The following is a 19,093-nucleotide window of genomic DNA, read 5'->3' as shown; positions in this document are numbered from 1 at the left end:
TTAGTCTGCAGTCTAGCTAATAATTAAACTAAGTCTGAAAACACTCAGAAGCCTTGAGTGCATGAGCAGAGAGGGTAGGCAGTCTTGATTTTTGCTAACAGGTGTGATAAAGAGAAAAAGGGATAGAAAATTAAGACTAAAAATGTTTTTTAATAAAATTAAATAAAAAATATAAATAAAGTAAAAAAAAAAAAAAGAAAATTAAGACTACTGGCAAGCTATTAGTTGAAAAGGTGAGCCATGGGCCCTACACCAGAGCCAGACAGGTAGTGAAGATCATTCGGAGATGACAGGTTGGGTCAAAAGACAACGTGACTTAATCAAGTCTCACAAAACATTAGGGTCACTTAACAGAATGGATGCAGACTGACAGAATCAATGGAGACTACAATGCACAACCACACATGACTTTTCATAAAGAAGTTAAGCCAAAGAAGCCAGACACAAAAAAAGTACACAGCACATATAATTCCACTAACACATAGTAAAACCAGATAACATTAAACTATGACATTACAAGTAAAAAAAAAAAAAAAAAAAAAAAAAACGGATTATGGCTGCAGAGGGATCACAGTGGGTCTGCTGGAAGATGGTTACGTTGCTTGTCTTCCCTGGATGCTGATTACGTGGTGTATACATTTATAATATGGACACGCTTCTGTGTGTATATTGTACTTCAAAAACTAAATTTTAAAATTGCCCAACTGAAAAAGTACCATTTTTACTTATCAAAAGAGCAAAAGTTGTAGTTTTTAAAAAAACACAGTACTTCCCGTGCTGTGCTGGCAAGCACGAGACAAGAGCTCCTATGCGCTAGTGGTTTGATTTTAAAATAGCATAAGCTTGATAGAAAACTATCTGGCAAAATGTTTCAAGAGCTTTAAAATATGCATGACCTTTGACCTAGAATTCCATTTCTAGAAGTTTATTTTAAGAAAATCAGAAATATGAGAAGACTTATGCATAAATATATTCAATGAATTATTTATAAGAGGGGAAACACTGAAAGGAACAGAAGTGTCCCAAAATGGGGAAAATGATTACACAAACTGTCATATCCTGTGATGTGATAATTATGCAAGTAACTTTCAATCATATAGTAAAATGTTCATAATATAAAGTTTTTTAAAAAGAAAGAATAAAGTGAATATACAGTATTACAAATACCCATCAAAATACATACCGATCTGTAGTTCTCTGATAGAATTTTTGTTTTATTTTCATGGATTCTATATTTCCTAGATTTTCTTTTAAAAATAAGCAATATTTTGACTATAGATAAAAAGTCATGTCTGTGTTGCATTTTTATTTGCTCCTCTCATAAAGTTTCATATTTTTATAACACAAGTAACAACTGTGTTCTGCTCCAAAAGAATTGTCTTAACTGTTCGACTCTGAGCTGCCTGAGAGCAGGGTAGTTTTTTACTCACCTTTATTTATCCCATGGCATGTTGCAGCGAACAGTCTCTGTTCTCTAAATACAATGAATCAACCATCAAGTTCTCATCTGTTATCTTTTATTTCTATAATTGTACTATACAATTAGATAAATAGAATGTAGCACTGAACTTTTTGCTTCTGGTATTCAAAAGTAAAAATACTCTGCACAGTTTATGGTTCAGTCACATATCACACTCTATCTTCTGATTAGGCTCCAGAGGGCAGAAGATCCAGGCGTTTTGGGGGCTGGGCAGGGAGGGGCAGAAGGCAGGCTGAGGGCTCCAACCCCAGCTCTTAGGCTCCAACTAGAGCACCGCTACTTTGATCTTCTAACTCCCCTTCCCTTCCCCCAAGACTCAAGGTTGCAGGAGGTAAAATCCAACAATGCCAAGGGTGAATCAACACCTGGGGGTAATCATTTAACTGGCCCACTGGGGAACCTGAGCCCTGTTTGAAGTGGGCTGCAGGGAGCCTACAGGACGGGAGGAAAGCCAGGTCAACAGGAGGGACTTCAGGCTGCTTAAGAGAGTAGGGAGCCTTCAAGGGGAAAAGGAAGGCTCATGATTGATAGAGGAATTACGGACTTAGTTGGACAAAAAAATACAGAGGATTTTTTTTTTTTTATCTAGAAGGAGTTCTTTCACAGTCAAACTGTAATTTCTACCTTTGGGAGAAATTGCTAATTTTTATGGTAGGTGGTCAGTTTTTGAAAATTTGTGACCCAAATATTAATTACTCAATTGCCTTAATTAAGCTGGATTTACACATCAATTTAAATAATACTTTCTCAAAATGTGTATTCACTCGCTGAGTCTTCACACATTGATGTTTACTCTAAAGTTTAAATCAAACTTGGAGAAAAAGCAGCATGTAATTTATATTTAAGAAAACACCAATAACACAATCTTATCTTTTAGAAGTATCTTTTGCATGAGCATTTTATTCATATCACATTCAACAGGAGGCTTTCTAGGATGTTAATTTTTCTGTTCACTTAGACAAGTTCTGGTACATACCACTATCATCTCACTAAACTAATGAAATATATTTAATAAACAGACGTTGATAGCATAAAGGACACTAACGTCATGGTCTGGTATTACAAATGTCAGTGAATCTGCTATGTTCAACTTTTAGTAGATATGTATTGGTTCAAGTGTTTCAAAAGCTTAATAGCCCTCTATCATTAAGATGACCCTGGAAAAAATAATATAAATTTTAACACTTTAATTTTGGTTGGGAGCAGTAGATGTTTCCAAATTATATTGCCAATCCAACCTCAAATGTCTTCTTTGCCCATCAGGACCCATGCCTTTTCCATATAACATGGCAGCTACAGACCCAGGACTTATGTAAGGACCACAGACAAACTCACCAACTTCGTTTTCACTCATAATAAAATCCAGATTGGAAGAGGGGTTTTGTAAGATCAAAGTCTAGTTAGTGGAAGGTGAACTCTTTTTTCACTACTTAAAAAGGAACTGAAGCTACTCTCCAGTAGAAACGACCACACATCTCCCTGAGCCCCATCAAAAATAAAAAATAGCATTAAACCACTTGACAGTTAAAGCTGAATTTAATCCATACAACCAAGAACATACTCCAGCCTTAAGAATACCAGGGGTAGACAGCTCACATCATGACTAACATTCCCTGAATGCCAGGTATATGCCAGGCACTATCCCTAGCACCTTTGGAAAATAAACTCTTTTAATCTTCACAGAATCATATGAAGTAGACTCTGTTGTGATCCCCTCATGCTTGGATGGGGAAACTGAGCCACTAAGAAGTAAAGTAGGTTATCTAAGACCTCACAGCTAGCAAGTGATAAATCCAGGTTTCACATTAAGTCAATCTGGCTCCAGAATTTATACTTCCTACCATTAAACTTGAAACTTGATTGTTCTTCTAAGGACGACTTTTCGAAAATTTTTCTTCTTCTGAGATTCACTCAATCTAGATTCTAGAAATCAAAGATTTTTTTTCCTTTTTTTTTTTACATCTCTACACAAATCATTCAGGAAGACAAGACTATACAGACAGTCCATCTGTAATATAACCACATAAAAGACTTCCTGGCAAATTTGAGCCCATTAACAAAAGTGCACATGGGATCTGCCAAGGAGCCAGATGCTGTCCTCCCTTGGAGGAGAAACATCTTGCATAGTTCGTCACCCAGACCTTGAGGTGGGCATTCACCAAGAAAAGACAGAAGAGAGATGGTCTGCTCACCAAAGGGTCCAAACACATGACATGCTTATTAAGAACCACTGAATCTTTAGTATGTAACAAATACTCCTTAGCAAAGTCCAAACAGCAGCACCAACACTAGAAGAAACCCTCTAAAGGTATGCACTATAGTTCTGGGACTGTTTGCATTATTTTTTTTGTTTGCATTATTAAATTAGTTAAAGCTTGTCCTAATCCCCTTTCCAGGTTAGCTCTTAATATAGGTCAGTTTTTCTTCCCCCTCTTTCAAATACTCCAAGAATCCTAAAGAAAATCAGGCAACCAAAACAAGAGCTTTTGATTTTCTGGCACTCTACCATTTGGAAAATAGACTTGAATTGCATGATAGATAGTGGTCTAGGAATTTAAGAAATATGAGTTTGGTTTCAATAAAAAATACCTTTACAAGGAAGCTGAAAAATGGAAAACAGCAGCAGTATTTTTTCTTTTTCTCCAGAAAATCAGTAACAAACATAGAAGACCTAAATTGAATTTGAATCTACATAGAGTTCACTATTTGATTTACAAATTCCTACTAGGCTCAACTTAATTGAATTCAGGAGACTAAAATCACTGGAGCTGAGAAGATTTATTATTGAATTTTATCCATGGCATAAGGGGTCTTGGGATTACTCAAGAGTCAGGGGAGCTGGCACCCTGTGAACTGCTTCTGTTAAGCTCCCTGTAATGTGATGCCACTGGGGGGAAAATCAGGCTTATAGAGCAGGAAGGGAGTGAGAAGAACAAAAGTCCTGGTGATGTGGGAGGGTCTGAGCTTCAGGAATCTGTCTTTTCCTACCTCCATGAGGTAGTCCAATCTAGTCCAATCTTCTCCTAGTCTAAGAAACACTGACAAACAACCAACAAGACCAGATAACCCAGAATGATCTAAATAAAGCTCCTGAGATGAATACCTTTCCTGCAATTAAAAAATGCCTAGATGTTATTTAACAGTGTAGGTTGATAAAACCATGTGATAACCTATGGTTGCTAACACTGAATAATCACATGAACAATTAGCAGTTAAGAGTTGTATTAATCAGGGATGCCTGGGTGGCTCAGCGGTTGAGCGTCTGCCTTTGGCTCAGGGCCTGATCCCAGAATCCCAGAATCCCAGAATCCAAGATCGAGTCCCGAGTCCCGCATCAGGCTCCCTGTGGGGAGCCCACTTCTCCCTCTGCCTGTGTCTCTGCCTCTCTCTCTCTCTCTTTCTCTGTTTCTTGTGAATAAATAAATAAAAATCTTTAAAATAAAAAAAAGTTTTAATTAATCCTTTCTCTAACAAAAAAAGTGACAGCAAAGGTTTTTTTCCCTTTCTTTCTAAATTTGAGGCTATAGTATTTTATAGGTAGATAGATAGATATAAATATTATATCAACATCTGTATGCAAAAATCTACTAATGAGAAATACAGATGATACAAGATAAAAGTCAAATAAGTGATTTACCTTCAAACGTCTGGAAAAATCAATGCCCTAGATATGTTATTCCTCCAATCAGCTTTTCTCTGTCATTATAAAGAAGCTTATTAAAAATTTTCTGCATTTCTTCCTAACTTATACTGTTCTGACAATTATAATAGAAGTGAAATAAACAAATTTCATATATTTTATTTTAATTTTGACCAGAAACTCTCTATAATTAAAAAATCATAGTTGTGTACACCTAGAAATTATATACTTTGTTAAAACATAACTGGTTTATACAACTTGATAATAATAGCTTCCAATTTGAAGATGCATGTAGGCTATGCAATCTGATGTGTACTGATGATGCAATCTAACCAATACACATGGGCATTTAGCTGAGGACAACAGAGGGTGTTGAACACCAAGGCACTGAACATCCTGACATCTTAGGACATTTTTAATGAAGAGAATTCACCAAATATACAGTGTTTCAAAGGCTTTCCAAAGCTGACCCAAAGGTTCCTTCCCAATCTTATCTTCCTTGCTTTCACAGATACTAGAGTACAAGTTATGGAGAAGCATGCTTGTATGCATGCCACTGCACAGGAGGCTCTGTTTGCATGGAACATTTCTCAGGTATTCCCAAGCCTAGAAGTCGTGCCTTCCAGGAAGCCCTGACTTTGCTCACTCTCCTTCTCTGACCAACTAGTAGTCAGTCTTTATGATACTCTTTTTTTGTGTCACTGCTCATGTATATGTCATATATCTATTATTTTGTAAATCTCTTTAGGGCAAAAACTACATCTAATAATTTTTTATTCCTTACAATATGTAGGACAGAGCCTGACACATACTAAATGCTGAATAACACCTGTTAAAGTAATGAATGGAAATATTAATGAAATATTAATAAATACTTAACATAGACAGCAACATTAGGTTTCCCTTTAGGCTTTCCTCTAGATCTAAATTGCCTGATACAGTAAACACTAGCTACATGCAGCTGTCTAAATATAAATTAATGGAAATTACAAATTCACTTACTCAGTTGCACTAGCCACATTTCAAGTATTTGACAGCCATATGTAGCTAGTAGCTGTTATACAAGACAGCACTGGTCACAGAATATTTCCATCATATACAGTTACAGCACTACTCTACAGAGCAATCAAAGTGATTCTATTAAAAACAAAGTTGAATTGTTCAATCCTAATATCACAGCCCTCCAATGCCTTTCCAGTTCATTCAGAACAAAAGGCAAGACCCCTATCATGACTTTAAGTGAGGTGCCTTCCTCCTCCATCCCAGCCCACATCATATGACCTATCCCTACCATTCTCGCTGCTCTCCAGCCAGACACAATGTTCCTAAAACACAACAACATGCTCTCTCACCTGTAGACATCTGCACATGCAGTTCTAGCTGCCTGCAGCTCTTCTCCCAGATATCTGTATGGCAGACCTCCTCATTTCCTCTGTCTAATGCTCCAAGGCCTTCCCTGCCATACAATACAAAATTATCACTCTCTGTCCCCATACATTCCCTTTCTTCTTTTCCTGCTTTTTTCCACAGTACTTAACCACCACATAATAAACACTATATTATATATTAATCTTGTTTATTGTTTGCCTCCCTCTACTAGAATGTAAACCCCAAAAGGGAAACTCACACTTATTTTATACCCTGCTGTACCTCCATCTAAAATAGTGCCGGGCACATTCTTTGCATTCAGTCAATATGTGTTGAATTAATGAATGAAGAGAATTTACCATCTATGGATAGGTAGAATATAAAAAATATTGAGGATGATTTTTATGATTCTTAAGCAAATTAGTCACCTAACTGGGACAAATGCAAGAATAAATAAGTTACTAGAGAGCCATAAGTTTTTTCAGATCAATGGTGCTTTTTGCCACCAAGATAACCATTATATTCAGTTATAACCATTTAGACTGTCTGAAGTAATTTTTATTCCAGAAGAGAGATTGCCAAAATGATGGTGATCCATTCACTCATTCACATATTTACTAGATATTTCATGACACTCACACTTCCATATGCCAGCAGATGGCTAAGAATCCATTGGAACAGAGATAGAAAATACAGCCCTTACCAACCAAAGTCCAGCTAGGGTGGCAGGGGGTCAGATAATATTTTAATACAGCATGATAAGGCCATGGCAGTGGTGAGCCTAGGGAACTAAGAGATGGGTAGGAAAGGCACCTCGAATTTATACTAACAAATGATGTTTTGGAACTGGGTTCCACAAGGCAAGAGTTCTCCACAAGAAGGACCAAGGAAGTATGTTCAAACAGAAACAATAGTATAACTAAAGGCAACTAAAAATGAGTGAGCAGGTACTGTCAGAAGAGAGCTTTAAAATAGAAGGTAATAGTAGATGTTGAATCAAGTGAACAAGGAATCAAGGTTTCCCATTTCTTCCTCCTCACATGAAGAGCCAAGGGGACTAGAAGCTGGATATAAGCAAACCACTTCATGGTATCTGATTAAAGCAGGGCCACATGTAAACCGGAAGTACTTTCCAAAACGAAATTAAAATACTTTATATTATTCATAGGCTCATATTAGCTAATTATTAGTCTCAAATATTTCATACTTGGAAAAATCTATACTATTCATGACAGCAACTAGAATTGTTTCTTATCACTAGAAGACTGTAGAAGCTGAAAATATAGATGACTTATTTTATTTAGTGTGACTCATGTATCTTTATATCTAGAGGATCTAGAATGCATTACATTTATAATGTTAAAAAAACACAGTTGTGAATGTTTTAAGAAAAATATTGAACTTAGAACCATTACTGTGAAGCCCATTGAAAGTATGGACTGTCTTTTCAGGAGAAGCACAGTGATTGGGACAAACATAGATCTTCATGTGTCACTGGCTAAATGGATGTGAATGAATTAATGGAATAAAGATTCATTGCTTCAGTAACTAAGGATGTTAACTGTTCTCTTATCACTACATAACATCAGGATTAGAAAAGAGACAATGTCTTTATGTTTCTCAACAATGCCATCTTTTTTGGCAAACCTCACTTTAAATCTGAAAAAGTTAAAAGCCTGAAAGTTAAAGCCTGTAGAAAATATCACTAAAATAAGGCAGTCAGCTATGTCATAGTTTTCACTGTCCATCAGGTCAATTTCTGTTTTTCTGTATAAACAAATGAAGAGAGTCTGAAAGGACCCTTTTTTGTCCTTTTCTGTGTCCAGAGACCCAGAATCCTGTTTATTTTCAGGTGCACCAAAACCACACCAATTATTATTTAACCTAACACGTTTTTATTTGTTTTTGCTATTTACTCTATATACTATTAGTGCTTCCTGTTACTCAAACACATAAGCACAGAAATAAAAGTCATAAAAAATAGCAACAGAAACAAAAAAAAAATACACCTGGTGCTGTTCTAAGTCCTTTCGTTTCATGAATATAAGCCCCATGACAACTCTGGATGGCAGGCACTGTCAGGATCCCCAGGACAGAAGTGCCAAAACAGAGACACCCACCTGGAGGTTAAGAGAAAGGCCGAGGTGGTGAAGCAGAGGCCATGGTCTTTGTTTGTCTGTCTCCAGGGCCCAGGTGCTTCACCACTGCACAATGCCATTTCTCAAGCACACAGTAGAAGGTATTTATTTGTAGTAGAAGTTTCACAATTAATAATGGTATCAAATAATTAACAGTTCTACAACCCATTCTCCCTAATTCCATTGACCCCGTCACTTGCTACCCTCTCTCTTATTTCTCTATAAACATGATATTTTGTTATACTTTCAAATGGACTCATTCTATTATTCTGGTTTTGAATTCTAACATAATCCTAATTATTATTGACTGAGCTAATATATAAATACTGTACTGAGCAATGGCTCAGAATTTTTACATAAGGGACTAAAAAGAAGCAACATCTCCTACTAGGCATGCCTTGCTGGCATCTTTATATTGCACTGATCCCTGAATCATGAGACCAAAGAGGCAAGCATCTGATTCCTAATTATGGTTAAAAATTTCCACCAAAATGCTTCATCAAAATGAATTTGCAAAGGGAAAAATGGACTAAACCATTTCAGTACACATTTTGACATTTGTGTTGATAACTAGTTTCACTTTAAGTTTCCAGATACTTAAGTAGATTCCCACTTTGGAATGTTTTCATAATACTGTGTTATTTTATGAATGGTACATTTTTAGAAATCTGAAAAGAATAAAAAAGGCAAGTGCTATATTCAGAGAGGTATTACTAACTAATGAGTAACTAATTTAATAAGGACAACATAAGAAGAGCCTGCCACTCAACAGTTTAACAGATATACCAAAGTACTTTTCCCTAATAAGATATTTTTGGAGAAGTTTTAAGAACGGTCATTAGATATCTTTCTGCATCATAATGCAATCTGTGGAAGGTGTGCATGTTAGACACACAAATACACAATAGTATAAACAAGATATACGTGTGTGCATGTTCCTGTGTATGTGTGTGTACATGCCCATATGTAAATCCTCTCTCCCAAGAATATATTCCTCCCACTCCCAAGACTTATATGGATAATTTTGAAAAAAAAAAAAAAAACAAAAAACATGTCTTTGGTAGAAATTTTGCAACAGGTGGGTAAAGGAAGATCTTCTCATAGCCAGTAGAGATGGTTGGTCGTAACATGGTGGCTCCAAGATCTTCCCTCTCCTTCCCTTACTTCACTGTGATTACTTCTCAAAGGTCAGAAAAAGCAGTTCAGTCCTTGCCGTTCCCACCCCACACACATACCATGGCACTGTGGCTGCCTGGCATCATTTTCGTATCTGCTAAAACTTCAGGTTTCTGATAATAGAGTGAGGCATGCTGGAAAAGACCCTCTGTTCAAGCTGCTTATTCCTAGGAAGGCTGAGTCCTGGATTCTGCTGCCACGCTGCAATCAGGTCAAGTCACACATCCCCAGGGCCAGTTGTGTACACTGAGAAGATAACAGCCACCTCTCGTGGAATGTTTACTCTGTGTCAAACATTGAACATACTATCATCTAATTTAGGCTTAATGACAACACAAGAGGAAGGCACCAATTCTCTGGGGTAAAGAGGCTACGAAACTTAGAGGTTAGTAAGTAAGGGAATTATATGTGAACTCAGATCTTTTTGTGTCTAGAGTCTGTCGACTGTTTGATATTACTTTCTAAGAAGAGAGTGTTAGAACAAAGTAAGAGAACTCCAGTTATAACCCTCTCAGTGTGATCCAAAAACCAAAACTGACCATATGAACCACTGCATTCTTACATAGAGGTTAGAAGTGATTAGAATGTATGCCCACTAAGTAAGATAAAGTCTATAATTTAACATAAAATGGGCAGATGTGATCTGAAGTGGGTTTGAACCCAAATCGCAATTTAGAACATCTCCAGGGTATTTTAAAAATAGCACTGTTAGAAGGTAGGGTAACAAATACTTTGTACTATCATCCATGACTTAACTGTGATAGAGCTTTCAACATGACGTTCAGGGTGCAGACTGTATTTTCATGGATTTTGGTAATTAAAAATCCTTATATTAACACAGAATGTTTATGCAAGGCGCTTGCATGGAATTGTCTAACCAGTATCTGCATCATTTTAGTAATGATGTTGTTTTATACATAATATAGATTAGATATGCTTCATTTTTATATGAAACTTTCTTTTTTAAGATTTTATTTGACAGAAAAAGAGATCAGAAAGCACAAGCTGGGGGAATGGCAGAGGGAGAGGGAAAAGCAGGCTTCCCGCTGAGCAGGGAGCCCGATGGGCCCTGGGACCCTGGTATCATAACCTGAGCTGAAGGCAGATGCTCAACCAACTGAGCCACCCAGGAGCCACTTATATAAAACTTTTAGAGAATACAGAAGCACAAAAAAACTTAGAAATGAGTAGGTAATATGCTGCTATTATGATGTGTAATTTCAAAAACATAAAAAGCAATGTCAGAATAAGGCAAGGAATCTGATGAATATTATGAAATTTGGAAATACTAGTCCATATTTTTAGATCCAACTGCTTAATTATTCCTTCCATGTTTCCCAGTAATGATACAAAACCTCCTCTTATTATTTTCTCTTACTTAATTCCTTTAAATTATAGTGGAGCTTTATATACTGATGTTAAAACAATTATCTTCCCATCAAAATTATTTTAAGAAACCTACTCTGGAAATCACACAGGCATGTTGCCAATTTATCCATGTAATGTGGAGGAGAAAAAAATTCTGTTAACATTTTTTAAAGTCAGGAAACTACTTTTAAAGCCAGAAAAATACAAAAGTATTGCCATTTAATGGGAACTTTGTTTCATGTCACAGCATAGACTCCTGCCAGAATTCTATGCTATATAACTATTTATATTTTGATTTTCAGCAGATGTAGTCAAAGTTGACAACATTCTCCTGTGAATCATTAGAAAATATTTTCACTGAAAACATATTCTTGATTTAAAACATAAGTGGCCTCATTTGACATTTTTTCTCAACAGCTTAGATCAACCTGTTTTTAACTCCCTAATCTCCCCCACCTTTCTGCACCACACACCAACATCTTGATGTGGTGAACTAACCAGATAATGAATAATATTGAATATTAGTTTCTCGTAGTTATCGTCCACTTGAAAGAGGGAGAAAAATATACTGAAATACTAGTTTAACAAAAGTAATTTCCTTCTGTCCCTACTGCTTCATTAGAAATAATTTATATTTGTTCCAAATTACAATCATAAAAAATAAATTATAACATTATATGTGTGGTCTGACACTGTAAAGAATTGAGCATGTATCAATTTGCCCAGAAAATCCACTAGCAAACTGAACAGATTTCCTTGGATACTGACCTGGATTTAGCATAACCTGGTATGGCACTGCTCTAAAGTTGGCACTATTCTAAAAAGAAAAGCAAAAGACTACAGACTTTGGAAGGCACACTGTAGCCAAAAGATAAATAACCATGTAGTTGGTTGTGTTCTACCTTAGACTTACTTAACTATCATCTATGTGCTTTGTGAATCCAACCCTTCTGTATCATATAACAATCATATCAGCTAAAGGAACCCTGTGCAGGTTTCTTATCTTTGTGTGCATTTTACCCATTGCAATTGGGGACAAGATTTTACAAAATATGATTTTAAACTGCAAATTGGCTCTTTTCCTCCTTATTTTTCAAAGAAGCCATATCAAAACTTTCTTCGGGAAACTGACCTTTCTCATTCTACAGTGTGAACAATTTATTCCCCCAAAATGTCCTCAGTTTTAGTGAAATTCTGGACTCTACTGATTTAGAATCTTCCCAAAGTTTTTGAACAAACCTTCTAAAGAATGCATGCAAAAGGAGCAGTTTTAGGACAGAACTTTGAAATAAGAAACACATGTCAGCCTGAGAAGTTCTAACTCTTACTACTGACAATATCAAAAGAAAGGCCAACTGGGTAAAAGTACGTGAAGAAAAAAAGTAGCAGCTGAATAAATCAGATTCCCTATATATAAAGAAATAGTAACCTGTTCTAACACTTGCTCAGAAAGAGTTCAACCAACTGATCCAGTTTCAATTTGGATATCAAAATCAATTTAATGAAAGTCTATTGCATAAAATTTCTGTTCCCTTAAGAACAGTAGTAAAACTATTTAGAAAGTAAAAAAGTCAAAATACCCCAAATAAATTAATCTCAACAACCTCTTCACCCTTACCATACACACACAGAATCAATTCACAAGGTTTGTAAAACCAGTTTGGTCACTCCTGGAATTACAAAGATGGGAAACAGGCACTCCTTTTCTATTCATCTGATTCTTAACCTGAAGACAAGACCTACATTTTGCACCATCCTCTCTTTTTTTCCCTCATTTCATTTAACAGCCACCTAGCTGCTCTAATTAAATGGATCTAAATGCATGACCATAGGGGTAAGGACACACAAAAGTATGCAGGGTGAGAAATTTGGGACCATATCATCTACATAAGCAAAATAAGTCTAAAGACTCCAATTACTATTTAAAGTAATGACAAATGACAAATCAAGAAATAGACATTGAAATTTAAAAGCAAATCATTTCTAAGATTCCTCAATGATCACTAATTTCCATTGTATGAAGGAAAAAAAACTTCTCCATAAAGTAAAATTCAATTTTATAAAAATACATATGCCTTAACATCAATAATTTGTTCAATGGAATGCAATGGGTAGATTGGAAATGAATGGGAAGAGTAAAAAGGCACTGAACACATAAGAATTTTGGAAATAATTCTGACACCTCACACTGCTCACCCTCCATTGTCAGAAATGTTCCTTGAAATGTGGATGTAGAGATTATTGACTCTGTCTAAGCAGCATAAACTAAACACTCAAGTGATGTTATTGAGATACTGACCTTGAGTTGTTTTTCTAAGGTATTGATGGGTTGTGCTTTGCTGTCTCTACTCTCACATGGATGCCCTTGTTCCAATGTCAGGTGTCTGTAAGAGCCATTCTGGGGTTAACTGTCAGAGGCTATAGAGGAGAGCACTTTTTCCAGCAAAGTTGAGTGACTCATTCTGGTCCCTAGGAAGGCTGGCTTCACTAGCATCATTTTCTAAGCCTTGTCTTTCTTAAACTTCTCTTGGTCCACGAGACATATAATCTTTTAGCATATCCAGCAGCCTCCTCTGACCATAATCAAGCATCCACTGGGTATTTGGGGAATGTCTGAAACCATGCCAGGGAGTTTGGGGTTCTCACTTCAACTGGGGCCGCTACTTAGATTTGGAAGAAGTCAGGTTAAGACAGTCCCGCAGTGTGTTAGGCAGTTCTGTAAAACAAAAAATGGACTCTTCCAAATCTTCCTTGAAAGAAACACTGGTGGGTCACCCACACTTCCAGTCATATGGTACACACGCACCTCATGTTTCCTCTCCACCATAGTTACTATTAGCACTTCTCTTTACAAGAAAACCTAGGATAATTACTACCCCAGGAGCACATATGTAACATTATGTTTAAGAATATGTCAAGTCAGCGTGTGAGCTACAGTGGCCTGTTTTGTCTCCCACTCAGTGTCAGACACCATGCTCCCTTCTAAAACCAGCAGCCTTCACTGTGACAGCTGCTGCCTGCGGGGTGTGGTGCAGCCGCCTCGACATTCTGCCAAACCACATTCATCATCTTTCTCCTAGGCACTAGCATGATATCTAACATCCCCATTAGTTGGAACTCTGGATCTTCCAACAGAAGAATAATAGAAAATGAGAGAATGGGCCACATAGGAGAGATAAATCATGAAGGATCACATCACCTCATGTAGCAAGACCGTGTGCAGTCTTGAAAAGTTAGTATTACTTTTGAGAGGCCTAGTATTTCTACCAATTGATCACATGACAGAATGCAATAAAGGAGCTCCTTATTTAAATCAAACCTATAAAAACAGAATGATTATTCCTCAGTTTCTTTTTGTTTCAAGAAGAATTTTCACATATTGTGTTGCTTTAAAGACAAAAGTGCAATGACCCTAATAAAAACCATACTAAGAAAGAGGGGAAGACAGAGTGAAGGAAAACAGAAAAGGAGGGAGGTATGGGAAAAGAGAGAGTGATTGTTACATTTCTCCCCTAGGAAGTCTGGTAAGGGCATGAGCATTTAGTTAGTTTAACTGTAAAATTTAGCATGCAAACTAGGATTTTCTTGGAAGTAGGGTATCTCTAACCAGCTCCAGAGGGGATACTGGAACAGAGGATGTAAATTGGGACTGTACTTGGGCCACACTAGCATACAGAGTCCCCCTAACTTGCTACAGAAAGCTTAGAGGCCCCTCTCAGATTTGATCTTATTTACAAATGATATTTGAGCCACCTTAGTTATCATGTGACATACCATAAGGAGAATAATGTAGGTCCAGACATAAAGAACCTTTCATATAGGGATGCTTGGGTGGCTCAGTGGTTGAGCATCTGCCTTCAGCTGAGGGTATGATCCTAGAGTCCCAAGATCAAGTCCCACATCGGGATCCCTGCATGGAGCCTGCTTTTCCCTCTGCCTGTGTCTCTGCCTCTCTATGCGTGTATGTGTCTCTCATGAATAAATAAATAAAATCTTTTAAAAAAAGAACTTTCATATAAGAAGTGTAATAACTTAGCTGTTTGTTCATTCATTCATCTATATGATAAATATTTACTCCTTTCCTACTATGTGACAGGCACTACACTAGGTATTTGAACTGGATTGAAAAAAAAAATCCCTTAACAATCTGGACATTGATTTGTTCCTATTAATGTGAAAAAGAAATACTTCTCCAAATATTCAAAAAAACTTCAGCTATCTAGAACCTTCAAGAAATGGCCATTAGAGTTTAGTCAAATCATCTGGTGGCTGAGAAGTGCACCATTTTAAGCAATGGCACATTCAATATGGAACCTTTTCTGCAGAAATAATTCCACAATGTGTTATGATGTTAAACATAAATTTTCCTTAGAGAGTCAAGGTGAGAATGATTATACAGTACTAAGGCATACAAATGCCCTCTGGAATTACTAAAGAATACAAAGCTTCTAGTATTAATACCTAAACAGACAGCATGACTCAGCATTTTGCATTCTTATATTTATGTTTGTTTTTGTCTCCTTTTATTGTTTGACTGTCATTTGTCAATAATATAGCGGTAATATACCTAATGGGACAATATGGCATTGTCCCCACTTTACAGATGAGACAATCTGAGGCACAGAGAAATAAAGCAGTTTGCTCAAGGTCAAACACTTGGAATTTGAACTCAGGCAACCCACCACATTTGCCCACTCTGCCATGTAAGCAATGCCCACATCTACCTTAACTAGCTGTGAACTTGAAAACTTTAGAATTATGTAAGAGCAAATATGCTCTCAGATAGCACTTGAGAAACGCAAGCCTATGAGTTTGGGAGAATTGACTACATGACACCTAGATTTGTCGTAGGGTCTATTTCTTTCCCTATGGTTCACAAATACGCCTGTGTAAGTGAAGTCTGTCAGATAACTCAGTTTGCCAAGTTCACTGAGTCTTGGAAATTAATTATAATTAAAATGAAATCATTTTTACAATATAATCTCATATATATTTTGTCCAATTACTCGTAGGTTGCATATTTTCTCATTTGAAATTTAGATTTTTAGGAAAAGTAAAGTGTAATTTTAGTTACGTGAATCTTAAGAATAAAAAGGCAGTTCTTTAGTACAGTAACATGCCAAGAAAGACATCAAGTATCAGGTGATAGAAATTTATAAAACACATGAACAAAGAACCCATTCATCCATTGGCTTATTGAAAAGCAAATGAGAACACTGTGTAGGTTGCTAAGACAACAGAGATGTGATGATTAACTGTGAGATAATGGGCAGAATCTTTTGTCTTTATGAATCAAATTTTTGAAATCTAAGCCCTCATCCGTGTATATATAGCTAAAATGTTAAGAGTATTACTTTAAAAAAAAGCCTTCAGGCTTTTGAGGCCTGATGGTGAAGCAGCTTGAAGTCCTGTAATCAGGACAGAGCCCTGGTCGTAGAGGTTGTGTGTGGTGTGGCAGGGAATCAAGCCCATCCTGCCGCAGTGATGGATGAGTAGCGTGTCAGAGATTACTGCCCACAGGTCAGGAAAAAATTATTTCCAATGGATTAAAATTCTAAGTAAACTTTCAAAATATAGTAAATAACAGACGTAGCAGCTTTTTCTAGAATCTTGCTACTTTAAATTTGAAACTCTGGACTCACTCCCTTTGAGCCTCCTCGCTGTTGCCTGAACACGCAGGGCAGGTTTCCCCTGAAGGGCTGGGCAGTGGCTCATCCGCGCGAGAATGCAGTTCCCCAGCCCTACTCTTGGTTTACTACCAGCTCCTTCAAGTCTTTACTTAAATATTACCCAACTTAAAATTAGAACCTACTCTTTCCCAATACTCTGCAGACTGTTTTGTTCCCTAGCATTTATTATCTTCTAAAATAAGTCATCATGTATGTTCCTGTTGTTCACTGAAGTATCTCAAGGACCCAGACTTGTGCTTGACACAGAAGATGCTCATAAATAGTCACTTTAAGGGCAAGAATTAGTGTCCCTCTAAGTGAACTACCAAGAAGAAAACTGTAAAATTTTGTTTCTTCCCACCTTAGGTTGGCCCAACATGCAGAGGGCCCTCCAAAAGTTTCTATTTTCTACTCAATAGTCTAGAAACTTTGCATTAAAGATACCCCAAGTCCAGAATAACCATTAGGATTTGTATAGTTCAGTAACTCCTAAGCAGATCATCATCCAACATGGTATAAACTCAGAGACCCTCACTGCCCCCAACCATAATAATTCTGATTACTCTGATGCAAAGTAGAACCTTGTCTTAGTTCCTTAGGTCCTCTGGATAAAAGTCACTAAACAAATGCTTCTTTATGTGATCTGTTTCTCTGACCAAATTAATTAAAAGCAGCTAACAGTCTCTAGAAAGACTGTTTCATATTATTAACCATAAAGACTTCAGAGGAACTCAGTTTACTGTAAGAGTGGCTGACCAGGACCACAGCCATTCTCAGGGATTCATCACTAATACATGGGGGGAAATCAAGTGCTCTCTCATCTTTTGAGAATAATGCAAGCTGTCAGGAAAAAGGCAGATCCCTCCTGCTGCCACCATGCCTATTTTAAGCTGAATCTATTATTTCATGCTTTATAATATGTTTATTGGTTCTTAATGTAAATAATACATGACGTAGAAAATTTGGAAAATGTGATTAAATCATGAAAAAAATAGTGTATAATGTCACCTCAGAATAATTCCAATTTGCTCAGTGTCTTTCAGACCTTTTAAGTAAGTCTCATAGCTGGCTTTCCTGCCTCCAGGCACCTGTGCCATGGCTACTCTGTCACCACAAGTACAATATAATCATGTTATTACCTAATTAGCAATGCATCCGTAATTTCCCAATACTTGTAAAGATGGGCTGCCAAAATTTCCAATTTGAACTCTAGGTTATTGGTCACGGACTGTATTTCTTTGAATGCGTTTGACAATTTTTTTAAAGGAAAAAACTCCCATAAGTCCAAACCTATATACTCATTTTGGCAAAATTACCTTCAGAGAGAGAGAAATAATTTAAACTGCTGTAATGAAGTGCATTCATCAGACAATCATGTAACAACTGGAGGAAGTGGAGAAAGTCATTTACATTTGCAATGGCATTTCAGAGCAGAAAAGGACTGGACCCACTGAATAGCAACTGGTCAGTCTGGGGTCAGGGACAGGAGGAGCAAACGTTGCAAGAAGGGTCTCCAGCAAGACGTGAGTGGAGTGCCTCCTCCTTTGGAAGTACAGCTGCCACTAGGCCTCAAGCTCTCTCGTGCAATCTCTTCTTTGCTGATTTCAGTGTATAGATGTCTGACCTGTGAAATCAAGCTTCAAGTCTCCATAAGAGTGAAAGTCATAACCACTGAGTCATAGGGAAGGAGAGTAGATGAAAAGCTGGGTTATATGAAATGAAGAACTTGGGGAAAGACAGGCCTGGGCAGAGGTAGAAAGTAGAGAGCACTTGTTGGGTATCTATCTGCTCAGCAGTCTTTTCTTGGAAGCTCTTCTCATCACTGCTTCCTATGCTCCCAGAGGTGGCTCCTGAAAGCCAAGTTTCTGTTTTGTGAACCTGTCCCTTTGATGCCACTCCCTTCCCTGGAAATTTGGAGCTGAGATAAAGAAAAAGAGACAGATTCTCATCTAGAGATTTTACCTACAGAGGTAAAAATTATAATATCAGGAGTAGAGTCAATGGGCATTTTCCCCTTACTGTGAGACCTTGAGAGGAAATAAGACCAATCAGCCAATCCTCATCAAGAGAAAAGACAGGAAGTGGCTAAGCAGCCAGGACCTGGGTGAACAAGAAATGACCAGGAAGGCAGTCAGTCCCTGCTCGCACATCTTACAAGTCCAGCAAACCCTCTCTTCTCAGGTTCCCTATAATATCACATCCTTGTTTAACATCGGAACAAAGTGACAAAAAATAAATAACCCAAACTCCTCTT

The 19,093-nt window shown here is 37.1% G+C and overlaps 1 protein-coding gene and 1 long non-coding RNA gene across 12 annotated transcripts in view; one reads left to right on the top strand and one right to left on the bottom strand.

Annotated features, from left to right (window-relative positions):
• The window catches only part of EYA4 (EYA transcriptional coactivator and phosphatase 4), a 306,395-nt gene that overhangs the window by 104,864 nt on the left and 182,438 nt on the right, over positions 1 to 19,093 (bottom strand). The window lies entirely within an intron of this gene.
• Positions 16,449 to 19,093, top strand: part of LOC112644148 (uncharacterized) — a 28,721-nt gene continuing 26,076 nt past the window's right edge. For all 3 annotated transcript variants that reach the window (XR_004810169.2, XR_007413213.1, XR_003126173.3), the window contains exon 1: positions 16,449 to 16,690. This is a non-coding gene — a long non-coding RNA (uncharacterized LOC112644148). The remainder of the gene's footprint in view (positions 16,691 to 19,093) is intronic.

The sequence above is a fragment of the Canis lupus genome, chromosome 1, assembly GCF_003254725.2.
Source record: "Canis lupus dingo isolate Sandy chromosome 1, ASM325472v2, whole genome shotgun sequence".
Taxonomy (NCBI): Eukaryota; Metazoa; Chordata; class Mammalia; order Carnivora; family Canidae; genus Canis; species Canis lupus.
Note: the sequence above shows the minus strand (reverse complement) of the source record. Positions and strands in the feature narration are given on the sequence as shown.